Source organism: Narcine bancroftii, chromosome 5 (assembly GCF_036971445.1).
Source record: "Narcine bancroftii isolate sNarBan1 chromosome 5, sNarBan1.hap1, whole genome shotgun sequence".
NCBI lineage: Eukaryota > Metazoa > Chordata > Chondrichthyes > Torpediniformes > Narcinidae > Narcine > Narcine bancroftii.
Window position 1 is genome coordinate 8,644,316 of NC_091473.1, and position 19,482 is coordinate 8,663,797.

At 37.3% G+C, this 19,482-nt stretch overlaps 1 protein-coding gene across 14 annotated transcripts in view; it reads right to left on the reverse strand.

Moving 5' to 3' along the window:
* setd5 (SET domain containing 5) overlaps positions 1-19,482 on the reverse strand; it is a 158,836-nt gene that overhangs the window by 138,804 nt on the left and 550 nt on the right. For 2 of the 14 annotated variants that reach the window (XM_069936676.1, XM_069936670.1), the window contains exon 2: positions 646-756. The exons of 11 other annotated variants lie outside the window; for them this stretch is intronic. The gene's annotated coding sequence lies outside the window, so the exon portion shown is untranslated. Of the gene's footprint in view, positions 1-645; positions 757-17,900; positions 18,009-19,482 lie in introns of those variants that run through there. One more of the 14 variants, XM_069936673.1, reaches the window with a different exon arrangement.

Consider the following 19,482-nt stretch of genomic DNA (forward strand, 5'->3'; position numbering starts at 1 on the left):
GGTTTCACTACAAGCCCCTATCTATTATTCTCTTACTCTCAAACAGTGTTGTCACCAAAGCCATCAAATTATAATGAATTTCACACTCAGCACTACTTGAGCTCTTATTCTGCACTGACTGGCTAATTTTCCTATGTACAGAGGACCCTTCTTCATAGCTTCAGAAATTAATCTTCAGTCAACTCAATTCATTTTTGAATAAAAATGAAAAAATAATCAAACATACTGAAAATCTGAAATAAAAATAGAAGAGTATTCTCGATCTCTAAGCTACTCATTCAACAGTTTTTTCTCAGTTTCTTTCCAAAGGCACATCATCAAGTAGATATCCTGAATATGTCCAAGATTGCCTGATCACGGAAGCTAAGCAGCCTCAGACCTGGAGGGGAGACAGCCTAGAAGCCCCAGGTGCTGTAGGTTTCTGTAATGGGCGCTATACAAACTGGCCACTCTGTCTGCCTTACAGTAGACAAAAGTCAAAACTTTAATGTATGTTACATTCTAAATGTAGTGTTCTGAGACAATAATGGAACCTTTACCTCTACAAACTATTCTTATGGCACCTTTGGCCTCATCCTATCATGGATATTCCATTTGTCCTAGCCATTTCTTTTACCACATAAAATGAACATTTCTCTTTCTTACCAGTTCTAACAATGGGTCTTTGACTGAAATGTAAACTCCATTTCTCTTTCCATAGGTGCTGCCCAACCAGGTGAGATTTTCCAACATTTTCTGTTTTAAACGTGATTTACTCTACAAGATATTAAGAAAATGTTGAAAGTATGGGATACAAGAAATGCAATATGATTGAACAATTGAAGGCAAGCTAGCTGTTCCTCTAACCAAGCTAGTTCAGTGAAGATACATTACTGATCATTTATCCAGCAATGTTGACAAATGATAGAAATAACGTGTTTTGTAAAATGCAGGACAAATCCAATCCACCAATTTATCACTCAATTAGTCTACTATTATCAGCAAAATGATGGAAGGTTCACCATTATCCAGTTTAGGATTTGCCAGGATTACTTAGCTCCAGACCCCACACTGCCTTGATTTAAACATGGAGCAAATAACTGAATTCCAAAAAGATTAAAATGACTGCTCTTGACATCAATGTATCATTTGAGCACACATCATCAAGGAACCAGGATAAAGCTAACGTCAACAAGCAACAAAGATAAAAATTATCTTGAAACAGAGAATTTTTTTTTATATTTTAAAAGTCTGATAGATAGGTTCTGAGAAAGTTCCCAAAATTTTCTGTTAACTCCATTTATTTTGCCACAAATTATGTCTGACATCATCTGCTGAATATTGAAATTATGTGGCTGCAATTTAAAGACCATAAATAAGGTTATAGGGGCAGAAGTAGGACGTTTGGTCTGTCAAGCCTGCTCTCCCATTCTAACATGAGCTGATCCATTCTCCCACTCAGCCCCACTCTCCTGACTTCTTTCCTTAACCTTTGATACCCTGACTATTCAGATACCTATCAATCTCTGCCTTAATCAAACCCAATGACTTGGCCTTCATAGCCACCCATGTTAGGAAATTCCAGAGGTTCACCACTCTCTGGCTAAAGAAATTTAAAGTATTTTAAATTCAATCCTGAAGTTGTGCCCTCTCGTCCTTGACTCTCCTACTATGGGAATCAATATTGCCATCATCTACTCTGACCAAGCCTTTCAACAATTGAAAATGTTAAATGTGATTAAGTATATTTCGAAAGTGAAAAATTCCTAAAATGTTATAATGCGACAATACTTCAGACCAAACATACCCATTAGATTATTTCAGACATTCACTGCTAATGTCAAATCATTCTGAATTATTCCATAATTGCATATATTGTTCCACTATCCTTTGTGGATAAATATCAATGATTTAGCAATTGGTTCATCTGAGATCCCTTTAAATATCCTGAAGTGTTCTGATTCTCACAGCTCCTTTAAACTCACTGGAGCCCTGTCCCCACACTCCTAAACTCAGAGGCCCATTCCCATGGCCCTTTTAAATTCACTGGGGCCCTCTTCTCCTTTGCCCCCTTTAAAATCATCAGTTCACTGGTATATGATTAATACAACTGCGTAACATCTTACAAAGGTAAATTAAAAGTGTAACAGAAGAAATACCCAATAGTTCCCAGAAAATCAAACTTCCAAGGGTGGAATTTTCCAGTATATTTCTTCATTCATCTCCCTGCCAGCTTGCTTCAATCTTCAACAATTTTAACAAATATTAAATTCAACAATGGCTGACCATTAATTTACTAGTTCAAAAAAATACAACTCCATGAAACATACAAAAGAGATTGCACATTTGATCATCTAAACAAAAAAAAGGAAACGTTATCATGGCTCTTCTGCTGTTCAGTAAGATCATAGTTCATTTTTAATCTGTGTCACTTTCTTCAAGTTCCTGTGGTTACATTGTGGTTGGTTTGCTTACCTCACAGCTACCAGCTTGGGTGCTGTATTCTTCCTCTCCCTCGCTGAATTCAAGCCTATTATTAAATATTTTTTTTATATACCGAATCATGATTTTGGGGCCTCAGCTTCCAGGTACAAGAGGGACCATGTGACAGCCTGGGTGGATATTAAAGTTTAACTGAAATTGCTCAAATGTGAAGTTTCCCTTTAATGGCTGATATTCTTTCCTCAATTAACAACGCAAAATTGATCAACTAAATAATCACCAGGCACAGAGTTCTGCTGTTATAAGGGGGCAGGCAGCGGCAGCCCTGTGTAGTGCTTGTCTGGATCTTAAAATCTCTTTTCTTACCTCCTGTTAAATATGGAAGCTGCTGTCTGTCTTTTCTATGCTTGCTGCATTACTCTCTCAGCCAAGATTCTTTCATGGAACAAGTTCAAAAGCCACCAACCACAGCAGCACTGTCTATTGTGGCTTTCTCCATGCATGTACCTACAATGACACCTTTTAATGGTGTATCCATTAGCACTCATTCCTTGAAGTACTTCTCCACCAAGCGAGCTACCAGTGTACAGAAAATCTTATGTCTGGTATCTCCAGTCATATCAACGATGAATAGCCCATTACCTTCACTTCAATCGTAAGTAAAATGTAACCAATATTAACTTGGATTATAAAATCTATTATTTTAGGAGCAGCATGTACTAAGCTTTGGTACCGATTTCAGAAATATTTAACTAGATCTACCTAGGTAACTTGTGAGGCATCACAGCACAAACCCTCAGTGAACCACCTCAGAATTGACAGAAAGGCCAGTTCAACTGCTTCCCAGGGAGATGGATAGCTCAAATACAGAAGTATGCACAGAGTTAACCAACAGTTCATTAACTATAAACAATGCAAAGGATGAATTTAAAATAGGGCAGCCTCTTCACATAATTTCACAGAATGCGTCTCCCATTTCTATACAGTCCAAGGAAACAACATTTTTTCCTTTTTTTTCCCCATACATCCGAAAAAGATTTCTGTTAATTTGATATCCAGGCAATCTCTCAGAGCTAAAATCACTTTCAGAATTTAACATTCCAAAATTCTCAACTGATAAACAAGTTTCCCGTATCCTGGAATTTATTCAATATTTTCATGAATCAATTCATTTACAAAATGAAAGCCAACATTGTGCACTACAAAATGTATCCCAAGCTGTCAAGCGAGACAAATGCTTAGGTCTTGATGGAGATTATTCTTCATTGACACAGGTGAGGTGCCAAATGACTGGATGGCAGCAATTGTATTGCATAACTTCAACATAAGGTAGTTAGTTTCAGGTAAGGAGTTAAGAATTTGGGGGCGGGGGGGGGGGGGGGGGGAGGGTGGAAACTTGAGAGACAGGATGAATCTACACTTGGAAAGGCGAGGATTAATCAAGGATAGTCTGCATTAACTTGTTGGTGGGAGATCCTATCAGACTAATTCAACTAAGACCTTTGAGAAGCTATTAAGCCAAGATTGATGCAGGCCTGGCTGAAGCACAACTTGAGTGAGTCGACAGCTTCCAATAACCACATCATTTATGGAGGCTGTCACAAGCGCCACCTGCAATGAACAGTATGAACAATATGGACAGTTTCCTAGTGGGTAGAGCCTCTCTGAAGCCAGTCTCTGAAGATCATCACAGCCAAACAGTACGAATGGTGCGGTTTACATGGAGTTTAGTAAGGCTTTTGATGTGCCACCGTGCAAGATTGTCTAAAAGGTTTGATCCATGGGATCCAAGCAAGATCGCAAAACATGACATATACAAAAATGGGCATTGCAAACAAACTGACTGCAAAACAGAGAAAAAAAAAATTTGTACTATATATTGTGCAAAGTAAGTGACCTTAAATGTTTAAATCTCTTATTGAATTTGTTATTTAGGAGTCTGATGGTGGAGCGGTAGCTCCTGGACCCAGTACAAGTCTTGTGGCACTTCTACCTCTTTCCTGATGGCAGCAGCAAGAACAGAACATGTTCTGGGTGGTGTGGATCCTTGATGATTTCTGCTGCTCTCTGAGAGCAGTATTCGATGTACATTTTCTTTATGGTGGGGAGAGTTTTGCTTGTAATGTATGTGTCAATTACCTTTTGCAGGGCTTTCCATTCAGAGGTATGGCGCCCCATACTTGGCCGTGATGAAGTCAGCACAACTTCCACTACACATCTATACAAGTTTGTGCAATGTCAAACGAAACCTTCCCAAATTCCTGAGGATGTAGAGACACTGACATACTTCCTTCACATTAGTGTGTTGGGTCCAGGAAAGACTCCGAAATAGTGACTCCCAAGAATTTAAAGTTGCTCAACCTCTCCATCTGACCGCCCCCACCCACTCAATGATCACTGGATCTTAGACCTGTTGCTGCAGTTGGCCAATTGGAACCGATCCATGTCTTAAATGAGAAAGTAATCGATATGATCAATAGATGATATGAAAGTTGGGGTACTGTTGATAGTGAGAACGGCGGTCTTAGGCAGCAGATACTGATCAGACGGTGAATTGTGCAGCATGCTGGCTGATGGAATTTAAACCTTTAAGTGTGAGATGATGGATTCTGGACTGCTTCATCAAATAATGGCAGAAAATATGTCATGAATGGCTATTAAGATACACCAAGCTCTCTTTGTACAAGTCCAAAGATCTCTCAAGATGGAAGCAGGTGGCGAAGTCATGTATGTCTATCTAACCTTCATTACCTGGGCATAAAAAATAAGCATAGGGAGGTCTCAGTAAACTGTATAAATCATTAAGTTGCCATATCATTGAAAGGGGATGATTTCACTGGAGAGAATATAGAGGAAAATCATTAGGCTATTGCTTGAGATAGAATATTTCAGTTATGAGGAAATACTAGATTGGGTGAAGCAGAGGATGGGCTTGATTAATGAATAAAAAAATGGTGAGAGGCATGGATACGATGGGTAGTAAGAATTTTTTTCCCCCATGGCAGAAGTGTCTAAAACCAAAGGATATTGGTTTAAGGAGAGAAATAAAATTTAGAGGGAATCTGAAGAAGAATTTCTTGAACCATAGTACCTAAGAATGTTCTGAAGGAAGGTACAGCCTTTAAAACGAATCTGGACAACTCTTGAATTGCCTCAACATAATAGACCATGGACTAGCAACAGAATTAGTACGGATAGGCACTCGATGGTCAGTGTCGATGAGGTGGGCCAAATGTCCTGTTTCCAGAGCCTCTGACTAATTTCACCAAATGCACCTGGGGAATACTGCATGCTATCTCAGATTTGCTCATGGCACACTAATTAGTTGAATGGCATTGCACTCTGCTGTACATCTTGTATTAAAAATGCCACTTATTTCTCCATTCCCATGGTTACCAACTCACCACAATACAATGTTGTTAAATGCAGTGCAACATTTCAGTGGCAGAACAGACATAGTGATTGAAATCACATCCTCAGTTAAAACTGATATGATCCATTTAGTAATGGTAGGTCATTTTGTCTGAGACATCCAGTCTGTCATCTTGTCCTATCTCCTTCAATATTTTACTTACAAACTTACTGGAGTGAGAAATGGCAGCAGATCCGTTGGTGTATGGAATCTGAGGGATATGTCATGTCTGCGTCAAGATTCAGTGGGTCACATTGTAGTTGAGCATTTTAAACTGAGTAAGTTATCTCAAATCTTCTCCTTTTGTGAAAATGGTCTGAAGGACAAATCTGAATCATTCTCACAAACTAAACCATCCAATGGTATTGGTGCTTTGCGTCCTACTGATTCCTATACCCCAGCATGATTGCAATTCCTTGTTGAGCCCGTAACATTATGTAATAATAATAATAACTTCAAAGATCACTGTTGTTCATCTTCAATACAAGTTTATTGTTATTGAGGATGTGATTTCAATCACTATGTCTGTTCTGCCACTGAAATGTTGCACTGCATTTAACAACATTGTATTGTGGTGAGTTGGTAACCATGGGAATGGAGAAATAAGTGGCATTTTTAATACAAGATGTACAGCAGAGTGCAATGCCATTCAACTAATTAGTGTGCCATGAGCAAATCTGAGATAGCATGCAGTATTCCCCAGGTGCATTTGGTGAAATTAGTCAGAGGCTCTGGAAACAGGACATTTGGCCCACCTCATCGACACTGACCATCGAGTGCCTATCCGTACTAATTCTGTTGCTAGTCCATGGTCGATTATGTTGAGGCAATTCAAGAGTTGTCCTGATTCGTTTTAAAGGCTGTACCTTCCTTCAGTACATTCTCAGGTGCTATGGTTCAAGAAATTCTTCTTCAGATTCCCTCTAAATCTTATTTCTCTCCTTAAACCAATATCCTTTGGTTTTAGACACTTCTGCCATGGGGGAAAAAAAATTCTTACTACCCATCGTATCCATGCCTCTCACCATTTTTTTATTCATTAATCAGGCCCATCCTCTGCTTCACCCTATCTAGTATTTCCTCATAACTGAAATATTCTATCTCAAGCAATAGCCTAATGATTTTCCTCTATATTCTCTCTAGTGAAATCATTGTACACAAGTTCAATGTACAGATGCTCCAAATTCTTACTTGCTGTAGCCACAGTTATACAAGATTAAAAAAATAATAAATATCAAAGGATAGAGAAATAAGTATTCACAGTTGCAATTAGTACAAGAAAAGGTGATGTTTAAGTAATGCAGACAGATTTTTTAGTGATCCTGGAGTAGTTATGGCTAGGGTAGAGGAGGTTCTTCCATCTTGAATGAACTTTTTTTTAAATGCATTGTAAAACAAAGCCTTCTCAGTGTGTGAGAATCATGGTCAGCTAAAAACTCTTCTCTCCCCACCTCAAGATATGTACCATCTGTAAACTATTTCTATTTGTTTTCAATCATTACCGACAGCATTGAAATTCAATTTCTCTACCTTCAACAACATTCTTAAGCAGACATTTAGGATTTTCAGCTTGACATTAAATGTGGTACGTCCAATGTTTATGAAATATAAGCATCTGAAGGTGACCATTTGGAACTAGAACTCCTTTGCTTTGATAAATCACCTTTCTACTATAGTTGTTATTTTGAACATCATTTTCAAACCAGTTAAATATTGCTCTACTACTACATCATATCTTCTTCAATGTAAAATTGCTGAAAATGCTCAGTTTGGTGTACATTTAAGAGGAAACCAAATTATAGGCTTTATAACAAGACAAATAAAAATCTGTGTTAATACAGAAATAGTTTCAATTATGACCAAGTGCAAGTTTCACAAAATTCTGTGTGCAATTTGGAAACTTTGTTTATTGAATAAAGTACAACTCATAGACAACATTATTTTATTTATATTGTACATTATTTTATTTCAATATTCAAATCGAACTGGAAGTGTGAGATGCTCGATGACAAGAAGCTCATTGATATCAATTGCAGATTCCACCCAAGCCCCTGGTAACAAGAGATCACTAGGAATGTATTTCATGTTTAAAGCAACATTAAGTATTGGAAATTAATGATTATAGTTAATATTGTTGCTTGGTAAATTCCAATTCCAAGATTAAATGGAGATTAATTAACGTTCCACAAAACAAAATGCCAGGCCAATGCTTAAACCTATTCGCCATTTAAAACCAAAAACACTCCTGTTTTTAATAGTTTCTTGGCAGAAAGCACACTTCATCGTGCTTGCTACACATTCCTTGTAGTGTAATTAGAATAATACATTTTATTTGGAGGCAAACATTCCACTAAACTAAGAATATAAGGCCAGCAGTATTGCAGATAAAACCTATGGTGTGGATCCTACCAGAACAGCATGGACTCTATTATAAAAATCAGACATTTCTGCTTGATGTTTTGTATACTCAACAACAGGGCATCTTGTCACACATTATGCTTAATGATTATATACTGATCATTAAAATAGTGCATGAGATTATTTATGTGAGAAGGTGGAGCAGTGTCGAGTGACAAAATGCAAAATCACATTTGGTAAAGCAAGAACCAAAGAATGTACATCTTCCAAGACCAAAAGTTTAGTTGCAGACAGGACTGGTTCTGAAGAATATCATACTGAGAGAGGATAGAAAGAAAGAAAAGGTATTTTTTTCCCCAATTTACACCTTGAAGAACATTTAAGCCTGATAATCAAGTAGTAGCATTTGCCATCTTTTCAATCTTAATCCCCTATAGACCTTCTACTTGATTATTTTAAGACAAAGAGTATGAAATGATTTAACAATTTATAGAAGTATAAGACTCTACTTCATTCTGTGTGCGCTATGTACACATATAGTGCACAATCTGTTCATATCTTACTCTGGGGAGTTTAGTTCCACAAATAATGCTTCTATTTAACAACAAAATAAAAATGAAATCCAAAAATGCTCAATTGCTTACACACTTTTTTTTTAAAAAAAAGAATTTATGATTGCACTAGCAATTCAACAGCTGACGAGATTGGCAAAATAAATCCTGGTGATATTTAAATAAGTGCTCTGGTAAATGCTCAAATTCCTTACAAGGGAGTAGCATATATACTGCTGAGATAGGTCTCCAAAATTGATACTAACATTTGAAACACTGACAAGCTTTATAGGTCCACCAGATAGTTTCCTGTGATTTTTTATGTGTACACTGTAATGTATTATTCAAGAAAATGGGACACATGAAAGAATTAAACATTCAACCAATTAACTTGATGTGTTACCAGATGCTTTATCTAATATTTTGATTTGGGCATAAGCCCTTTCACATTTACCATTCATCGAAAGTTTGACATTTTCTGAGACAAGGAAGACACTTCACTGACCCAAAGACCATAAATTTTTCTCATTTCAAAAAGTTATCAACTCGGCAAGATTGAGCTGTCCATTACCCATCATCAACACAATTCTAATCCAAACTCTAAGTAAAATTTATATTGTACTCATTTTTTTTCCTGTATTCTTAACAAATTGTTACCTTTGAATAAAACTAAATCAATATTAACAAGATCAATTTTATTTTAAATTAACTACATGTGTAGTTTACAAAGAGAACACTACAAGTATTAATTTACTTAACACAAACCATCCTTGGGGTGGGGAGGTAGTGGAAGAGGTGGGCTAGTGAGCTCGAGCCCCTTCCTTGATAAGCTATGTTTTTTTTTGGTGGGAAAAATGTTTTAATTTTTCTTCTTGTTATATTTCCAGCCTCGATTTACAATTGTCAGTATACATGTATTTGCCTTTACCATAAACCATCTATAAGAACCCCATGGACCGAAGTCAAGAACTACTGAACTGGACCTGACAGCAAAAATTATGTGTTGAAAAAGTTTTAAAGTGCTTAAATTAGAATATTCATATTACTGTCAACCTTCAGTTTGCTTTACCAGTTTTCAATTATTTACTTCTTGAATTTTGCAATCAGCACCAAGTTACATCTGGTAACTGCAACTCTTTGGCTTGGTTAACAATAGACAAATAATGGCAGACAATTCAAACCAAATACAATATTACCTGTCAGCAAATTGAATATCCTGTAATCAAAAAGATCTGGAATGTTACAACTTCACAAAACATTGGATAGGCACATGTGGAGTACTGTATGCAGTTAATTGCCACAGTATAGGAAGGATGCGATTGCGCCGGAAAGCATGTAGATGAGATTCAACAGGATGTTACATTAAGGCTATAAAGAGAGACTGCATTGGTTAGATTTGTTTTTCTGGAGTGTAGGAGAATTATATAAAATTTATGAGGGGCACTGATAGGATAGCTGGTCAGAGGTTTTTTTGCCAAGGATGGAAATGTCAAATTCTAAAAGATCAATGTTTAAGGTGAGTGGAGAAAAGTTTAAAGGAGATTTATGAAGCTAATTTTTTTTTATATATATACACACACAGGTAGTAGGTGCATGGAACATGGTGCCAGAGAAGGTGGAAGAAGCATATACAATAACGGCCAAGAAAGATAGTACCAGCATAAATGAGAGCAGCCCTCAAGAACCATTTTACAGATCTAGAAGCAGGTAGGGTATTAGCAGATATGAATGTCATGAAGGCAAACTGTAGTTTAGACTCAATTTACAACACTTTACAATTTCTCCAGTTTTCCTGTTGTGAAAAATTATTACAGTACAATCAAATTCACAGAACCACAGTCATCTCTAGCTCTAAGAACTAGACCTATGATACAAAATCTGCCATAATATTTTGTTAATTCATTAATAGGAACTGGAGAAAACAGGCAAGCCCAATATTTATTGTTACTGAAAAGCAGTGATAAACTACGTGGTACCTTCTGACTGGTATTAGTACACTAGTGTTGATAAGTATGGAATTCTAGAATTTGACTCCATCAGCAACAAAGGAGTGGAAATGTATTTCCTAGCCAGTATGGGGATGGACAGAAGAGGATCCTTTAGATGATAATGTTTCCAGGTGTCTGGTTATTTATGATGGTAGAGATAAGTTTTAGGTGCGACTGTTACAGTAGGTCAGGTAAGTAACTGCAATGCATTTTCAGCATGTCAGATGCTGCAGCCACACATTACTGGTATTGAGAAGGTGGCAATCAAGTTGCTTTCATGTTTATGTATTTGTTGGAGATGCACTTGTCGAGGCAAGCAAAAAATATTCCATCACATTCCTGAATTGTGCTTTGTCGATGGTGGAAATGTTTTGGCTGTCAGATGACTCATTCATTGGATACAGGGCATGGGAACCATTACTCATTGCCAGAGTATGTATACGGCTCTTCTAGTTGAGCTTCATGTCATGGTGTTAATGGTGGCACATTCAATGACAATACTGCCATTCAATACCACAAGTGAATAGGTTCTCGCTTGGTGGAGATATTGTCTGGCACTTCTGAGCTGTGAATATTACTTGTCATTTTTTAGCCCATCCAGGAATGTTGTCTAGGTTTTGATGGAAGCAGAAAAGAAAGCAATTTTGCACTGATAACAAAATGAACTTCTCATCTGGTGAAAATAAAGTATTTGAAGCAGCATTTGAAGGAAGATCAACCAGAAAAACAATTAAATTACATCAATTATTTTTAATTTTTCAAAATTTTATTTTTAGAATACAGCATGGTAACAGGGCATTTCAGCCCACAGTTCCATGATGCCCAATTTACACTTAATTATCCTACACCCCTCCCCCCCTGTACATTTTGAATGGCGGGAGAAAACCGAAGTCCCTGGGGAAAACCCACGCAGACACGGAGAGCGTACAAACTCCTTACAGACAGCATGGGATTCAAACCCTGGTCACAATTGCTGGCATTGTGTTAACCGCTATACCAACTGTGCTGCAAGGAACTCTCAATGGTAACTCCTGCAGCAGGGATAGCTGACCTTCAACAACCATAAAGATCAACCATTCTGACAGATATGGCACCAATCAATGGAGTTATTGACTTCAACTTTACCACTCATCTCACCTCTCAAAATCAGCTATATTTGGGCCAAGGTTGTGATCACATCTGGAGCTGAGTGGTCCCAACTAAACTTAAAATCGACCTCTAGTGATATTAGCGATGAGTGAAGTCTAGTGATAATAGTCAGCAAAATCTGCAATCACTTTACTCCATCTATCAAAAGGAATTTGTACAACTTGTACCTGATGAGCTGACCTCAAACATACTGCAACAACCACTGATTCATTAAAATTTTGCAAGAAGGAAATATTCTTATAAAGGACAAATATTTTCATTAATACTACAGCTTAAAATTTGAATTTGCTTTGAATGTAGTGAGACAATCACTACTGTTGAAAAATTTGTCTTCTACAGCCAGTTGTAATATGTGGACTTTTATAAAGCAAGTCCTTAAGAATACGATTTAATCTTTTCCGAATATCCACCTTTAATAAATTAATCAGATTAACCTGGGACTGAAGAAAATGTGTGCACCCAATTCTGGGATAAGCTGTGTCAACATCCACTTAGTATATGTATAAAAAGGAAATTAAGAAAAAAGACGACCAGCAGAAACAGTTCTGCACTTTCAGCCACCAAGTTCTTTCTCCTGTGAAAACCCATTTTTAAAAATCTCCTTTGATGTTTTGACCTTTCAAGGATCAGTTTCAAATATACTTTTATGCTCCTTTATTTTCCCTGCATCAAACATTACAACCAAGATCCATACCAACATATTAGAATTAAATTTCTTTCTTAAAATAATCCAAAGCCTTTTGCCTTGCCTCAATTGTCCTGCAGGCACTTAAAACCCAAGTTGAATGCTGCAAAACTTTTTTTTTTGCTTTTTCCTCTCCCAACTTGGTGCTTTCCCCCCCCCCCCCATTGTAAAAATTATGCATCTTGTTTCAATCTAGAAGTACAGTAATTACTGAAATTTCAATTTATCAAAAGAGAAAACCTTTCGATGAGAGCGTTTTTAAGTACAGTATGAGTTAACGTTGACTACTCTTGCACAAACATGAATATGTTTGGTCAAAGATCACCTGTTATGTCTGGACTGGAAGTTGAGAGAAGGAAAATGGTCGGGTCTGCTATGATCTCAAGAATTGGCTTAATGGCTTATTCCTTTTTATATCCTTTAAGTCTGCTCCAACAGCAGAGACTGGAGATGAAACTTTTTTAGAACGTCACTTTCTATGATACTGTTGTGGATTTCTTGCACTTTCATACTCGACCTCTGCCAATTCCCATTACACCCGCTTTTTTAAAACCGCTTTTCTATTTTTCCTACATTTGATGGGTGGCTTGTTGCACGTCTTGCATTCGATTTTATTGTGCTAAAGAGAATCGTAAACAGGATTCGTGGTTGACTGAATTTCCACAATTGACGATGGAATTTGGTGGTTTCCGACGGGAAACGTAGATAACAAATGATTTATACGTCTGGGATGGCCCCTCACAGGAAGGACTCAAGAATGGCTGCAATATTCGATTCGTGCGCAGGCGCCAAAAACGTCACTACGTCATGCTTCTCTGGCACAAAATTAACAAATCGTTTTCTTCCTACCAACCGACCTTATTTAGGAAATGTAAGCGCAATATGTCCAAAGCAAACTGGAACGATACCCTTCATCTTCGAAGGAAAGCATATGAATCTATCGCCAGTCTAATTGCACAATGGGGAGGGGGGTGGCGGAATACAAATGCTAGGGTGCTTTCGTAGATTACTTACATGTGAAGAATAGTAACATTTTAGAATTTTAAATTGTATAAAATTAATCTGTTTGCTGTCATAGGCTTTAAATTGAGGTACAATGGCATTACAGTTCATCTTATTTTTACATATGCTGGAAAAAAACCGCCGCCTATGTTTGTGCTCTTTCATAATTGGTTTATTTTTGGCTACTTTACAGCTGGAAAGGTTTGTAGGGGCCCAGTGGGAGCGAAGATGATGCAATCCCTGAGAATATTAATACACCTCCAGGCACCGGCTGTTTCTGCAATCGCACGTTCTGCATTCCTGTTACATTGTGACATTACACCGGAAAATCCAAAGTGAGAGAGAGAGCAGTGTCTCGTCTAATGAAAAACGCAAATCAATCTCGACAAAAAGTTTAAAGATTGTGTACGTGCTCATTGCCCTGTTAAAAATGGCGGTCCTAATTCATGGCTGCCCAGATAGCCTTCGTTTTTTTTTTCCCACAGTCCCGTTAAGATGGTAGAGTGTTACCGGTGCATTTGATTTTCAAGAAATCGCCACTAATTAATTGTCCTTAAAATGGTGCCGGTGTTTCGCCCCTCCTCTCCCCGTCAATAGACTTAATATCTAAATGTCTCAGGTAAGGACATTTTTTCAACCACTAGAAAACCAAAGAGCCACACGTACCAATCAATGGTCAGAGATGGGAGGTGGGCAGTTCGCCACTGGAAACATCTCTGACTGACCAGAAATGTTAGAATGTAACCCTGGCAGTGATTTTTAAAATCCTCGTCTTAAGGCATTAAACAAACACCAACGGACGTTAGGCTGTAGCGTTCTCCAAAAAAGGAAAAGTTTGCTGATCTTATTTGAATACGTGGAGTAAGTCTCGCAGTATTTCGACAATAATTTCCGGTTGAGGAGAAGTCCAAACCATGTTTAATAAACGCGATCTTTGAATATTAATCCGAAGAATTTCTTAGTCACAAACAAGCAAAGCTTTTTTTTCTTTTCTACAATTCTTATAACTATAATCAGCCAATCAAAAACCAAATAACCAATCACAAGATGAGGTGGAAATTCGTCTTGGAATCATTCCAAACGCCTGAAGAAAATGTGACCAAAGTAGCTAATTTGCATATCTCATCCTAAATCCTTATACAGGATAAGGGAAACGTAACTTGAACCAATTGCCTAACGTTAGATCAAATGTGGTCTGTCAACACGCCAAGATCCAAAACTCATAGCAAACAAACCATAGCCAACTAATTTCTAAAGGTGTTGCGCATAGAGCGACAAATATTTTCTCATTAGTTTCCTTGATCAATCACCATGGCTATGATATCATCGGACAGGATGGAGTTATTTTACTTGCATTTAAATTTAACTTTATAATTTGAATTATAACTTTATGCATAGAATTTGGCAAACAAATCAGATTTGGGGGAATCGAAATTAGGAAAATTGCGACTTAAATTTAGCTTCCTTTAGTGGAGCCGCGGGTCATGCCTCTTTGAAAACAAGTGCTTTGGAACTGCGGCCATGTCTCTTTTCCCAGACGTTATATATCAAATTAGCACTCAATCGGAACTACTACACACAGGAAAAAGTCCACAGTGGTGATGATCCTATGGCTGTAATTCCAATGACCATTTTATGTAACAGTAATTAGGAGATGGTTAATGAGGACAATGCAATACGATTTAACGTCACCATTTTCCTACTTTTTTTTCCACAGACACAGCGAATGCAAGCTGTAGATGCAAAAGGTTTATCAATGGCAATCGCTAAGCAACTACAATTTAGATTTGCACATAATTATCCCACTCACTTACATTAAAGAATTTGCAGCTGCAACTTAACTCCAAATCAATTTCAATTCAAATATTATTATGGAATGGAGCAAGGATACTGGAGTAATATAAAAGAAATTTTGTAATCTCGAGTTTTCGGAGCTGGCTACCTATTGCTTTCAAAAATAGGTCAATATAATTTTATTTAGAACACTCAAAAGATTTTTCGCAGGAATCCACGCATGCAAATGAAGGCTACAACGCAGTAAAACCACCGAAGCAGCCTGATCGCAGCCAAATGCAGCTATTTCCATAAAAGGCCTACTCAACTAAAACCATCGCCTTTCACGGATTTTTCATGACAATACTCTCAGGCTAATTAGAGTTACATAAAGTAAGTATAATATAAACATTCGCGTAAATTGTAGAAAGCCCGAAAGCCTAGATCGGCGTACTCTAAACGGAGTAATCACTCCAGCTCCAGGCTTGATGTGGGCCGACAGCAATGAGTACTTATTATCTAACAAATGCTATATTCTTTTTAAAAAAAGATAATCGATTATAATCTTCCACGTTCTTTGTGATGAAATTCTATATTCGTTGCAATCTGAATAACATGATTTGCCCTCACATCCTCTGCAATGGATGAAACCATATCCTAACATCCAACTCATCAGTTTCCTTGCCAAAGCAAAAAAGGCTAAGTTGCTTTAAATATTTTGTCGTGCCATACTGATACGGGGATAAAACAAAATCTGAAGAACGGTTTTATCTTTGAAAGTTTAATGTTAGAGAGATGGACTATTTATTTATTAGCGTGACCAAAATTCAGTCTTCACTCGGACAACGCGCCTCAATCATCATTAATGCACGATGGAACTTCACGCAAGATCGAATTTCACAATGCCATATATTTTTGCAACTTTTCAATAAAAAATATTTGGTGTACTTTTATTTATAGGGCACGCGTTTGAGATAACCGTTAAATCACAAAAGAAACGTCAACAGAAGCAGTGAGAATTTTAAAATGCATATTAAAATTGAATTTCTAACATAAAATAATGCACAAACTCAGCAAATAACACAAATATAGGTTAGTTTCGGGAGCAATTTGAGTTCGTGACTTGAAGAATGCATTACAACGTTCACTACAGTGCATCAATGAAGCGGCATTCTGCATAAAGCCCCCGCCCCTCCCCCATAACCTCAACTGCAACAGAATCTTTAAAGTAACTGTTAGGATTGCCCCGTAGCTACAAATGGCACCAACTTTAGTCCCTCTTGTATTGACTGATCACCTATAAAAGTATTAGATAATAAACGAACGCGCATTTGTTCGTAATCGATTGCTTGGAACACGTACACTATGGAATGTACGAATCATTCAGACCATTTTGATTTCGAACTTAATTTTTCCTTCTTGGGACAGAGTCATAACACCCCAAAATCCTCCAGCTACGCAAAACATGCTAGTAAGATAGTATTCGCTAAAAAAACAAAACGAATGCCGGGATCAAAAACTAGTGTCGAACGTAACAAAAACATGGACTCCCGAACAATATTGTACTTTTGGTAGTATCAAACAGGAGTCTTCTTGATATCAGGCTTCTTTACAGATTTGAAAACCTGCAAGTATGCAAACTACAGATTCTTTAACGCCCCAAAATATGAATAATGTGCTTTAACTTTCCCCTCACACAAACTCTCACCAGCAAATTTAATGGGTTTTTTTAAATAATATAATTTTTTGAGCCTTTCATCTGTCGAAGTGCTTAGGACTGATGGAGCTAGATTTAAAATCAGTCCCCTCCCCCCACTATGGTTCTTGTACAGGAATTTTCCCAAACGTCCATAAGAAAATCAATCATTGTTTTTAAATTAACAATCTCAAAACTTATTCACAAGATAGTTAAAACTGAAGTACAGGCAGTATTTGATTTTAATATATATATTTCTAGTTCAGTATCCAGTACGTGGTTGCTCTACCCCTCCCCCATTTTTATTAAAAATACAATATGGGAGAATTCATCACTGACCTCTTACAACAAAATAAACGTAACACATCCACTTTCGCCATCCGTATCCAAGGAAGTAGAAGACCTGTACAGGTGTTGTATCGACTGTTTAGCGCTAAACATTTGTGTCAGGCCACTGAAGAGCAAACCAGCTTCCCAGACAGATCGGGCCTTACCCTAACTTCAAAGCCTCAGACTCAATTTCCGCTTACACCGAATACACCAAGCATCATCCAGCATAAAGTACAATTTTCTGTCCACACAATAAACCGTTCTACTAAAACGAACACAATGCCAACCTGTTTTCTCTCTTTTTGAATTCTGCAATTACAACGCGGGGTCCTAATAATCGATTTTATGCTTTCTCAGCCACTAATATGGATTAAATTACTTTAAATAAAGCAGCAAATCAGATCTAGCTTTCGAAGTTAACACAGAAAAAAAATCATATGCAATTAATCAATATTTTGCAGATCTATATAATTTCAGTAAAATAAGAAGCTGGGTTCTTCTACGTTTAACCTCTTCGTTTAATGTTTAGTCTTACCTTTTATCACTAAAGCAATTTCCAAGAAATTCGATATGAAAACCAAATAACTTTAAAATAACCACTCGAAGACCAACCTTAAAAAAACCTTCAGACAAAACCAACACACAGTAAGAGCAGACTACCAACCCTTCCCCCAACACCATTCAACCACCCCCCCCCCCCCCCTTCTCCCTCCCTCGCTCTCTCTCTCTCGCTCCCTCTCGCTCTCTCTCTCTCTCTCACTCACACACGGCACAAGTTACCTCTGAAGATTTAAGGATAAATAACTAGGTCAGAGTTTAGGTTATGGATAACCACGATTCCTTTACAGACCAAGAAAATTAACCTGGTATGTTTCTTACTATCGAAAACAGGATCAACGTTAAACACAATATTAGTAATTAGCATTCTTAGGCTGAAGATGTTTTATAAGACAAGATTTGGCTTCCTAGTGACGCAGATGTTAAATTTACTGCAATTTATTGCAAGGCCTCAGAGGAACATCGAAAGAAACACCACCACCCTACTCCGCTTTGTAATAAACTGCAGAGTTCGACTTCCAACAGAAGTTCCCTCTTTCCCTCCTCCACCTAGTTTTAAATGATCCACATAAAATATGTACAGGGTTCAAATGAGAAATTAACATCAAGCGTCTCAGAAACAGTACTGACAAAGATAAAATGTACTGACGGCGAGTATTAACACCTTTCATTAGGAGTTGATTTATGAAACAACTACCATTTTTTCACCCAGATGGCTAAAAAGCTTCTAACTTGAATTTCGCATTTCATTCCAACGTAACTGGTGAAAACTAACTTGGTAATTTATTGGAAATACTGCAATCAAAATCCATCTAAGGCAGGCACAACTAAAACAAACATGTGTCATCATAATCTCGAACACCTTTCTAGACCATGTGGTTCGAAGAGGCCATGCTCCATTACAAGAATACAAAATAAAGGTCCTTCACTGCAAATAATAATCCAACTATTTATTCATAATTGTCCAACTAAAAATAGCAACAGAAATCCTATCTGCCATTCTAATTTTATCTTACTGTGACGGAAAACAATGCCAGAATCGAATTTCACACAAAAATAAACCAAAATCTAAGATTTTCTGATCAATGCAACTTGAAAATACGTTTCGTGAGTTAAACAAAATGTTTCAAAACGCCAATTCCACTAATGTCTGCATAATTTAGATAACACGGAATTAAGAGTGATGATAATTAAGCATTATGAGAGCTGAGCTGCCTGAATGGAGATGACGTTTGAAAGAAATACCTGAGCAGACCCCAGGATCGGTTAATGGCTCCTGTCTGAATGTTTCCCTGGGGCCCTTCCTCTCTCTTTTAAGTTGCATTACTCATGAAGAAAATGCCAGAGATGAAGTTGCAAGAGATGGAATAAATCTACCACCAAAATACATATTCCCCAACTTAGACCTTCCACATTAAAGTTTTGAAGACTGCAATGAAAAAGGATGAATGATCATCTGTTTAAGAATTCATTTTTAAAAGTGCGTAGTGTTCATTATGCAAACACCAACACCCACACCAATAAAAACCATCAAATTCCTTGGCAACCTAATTATAAAC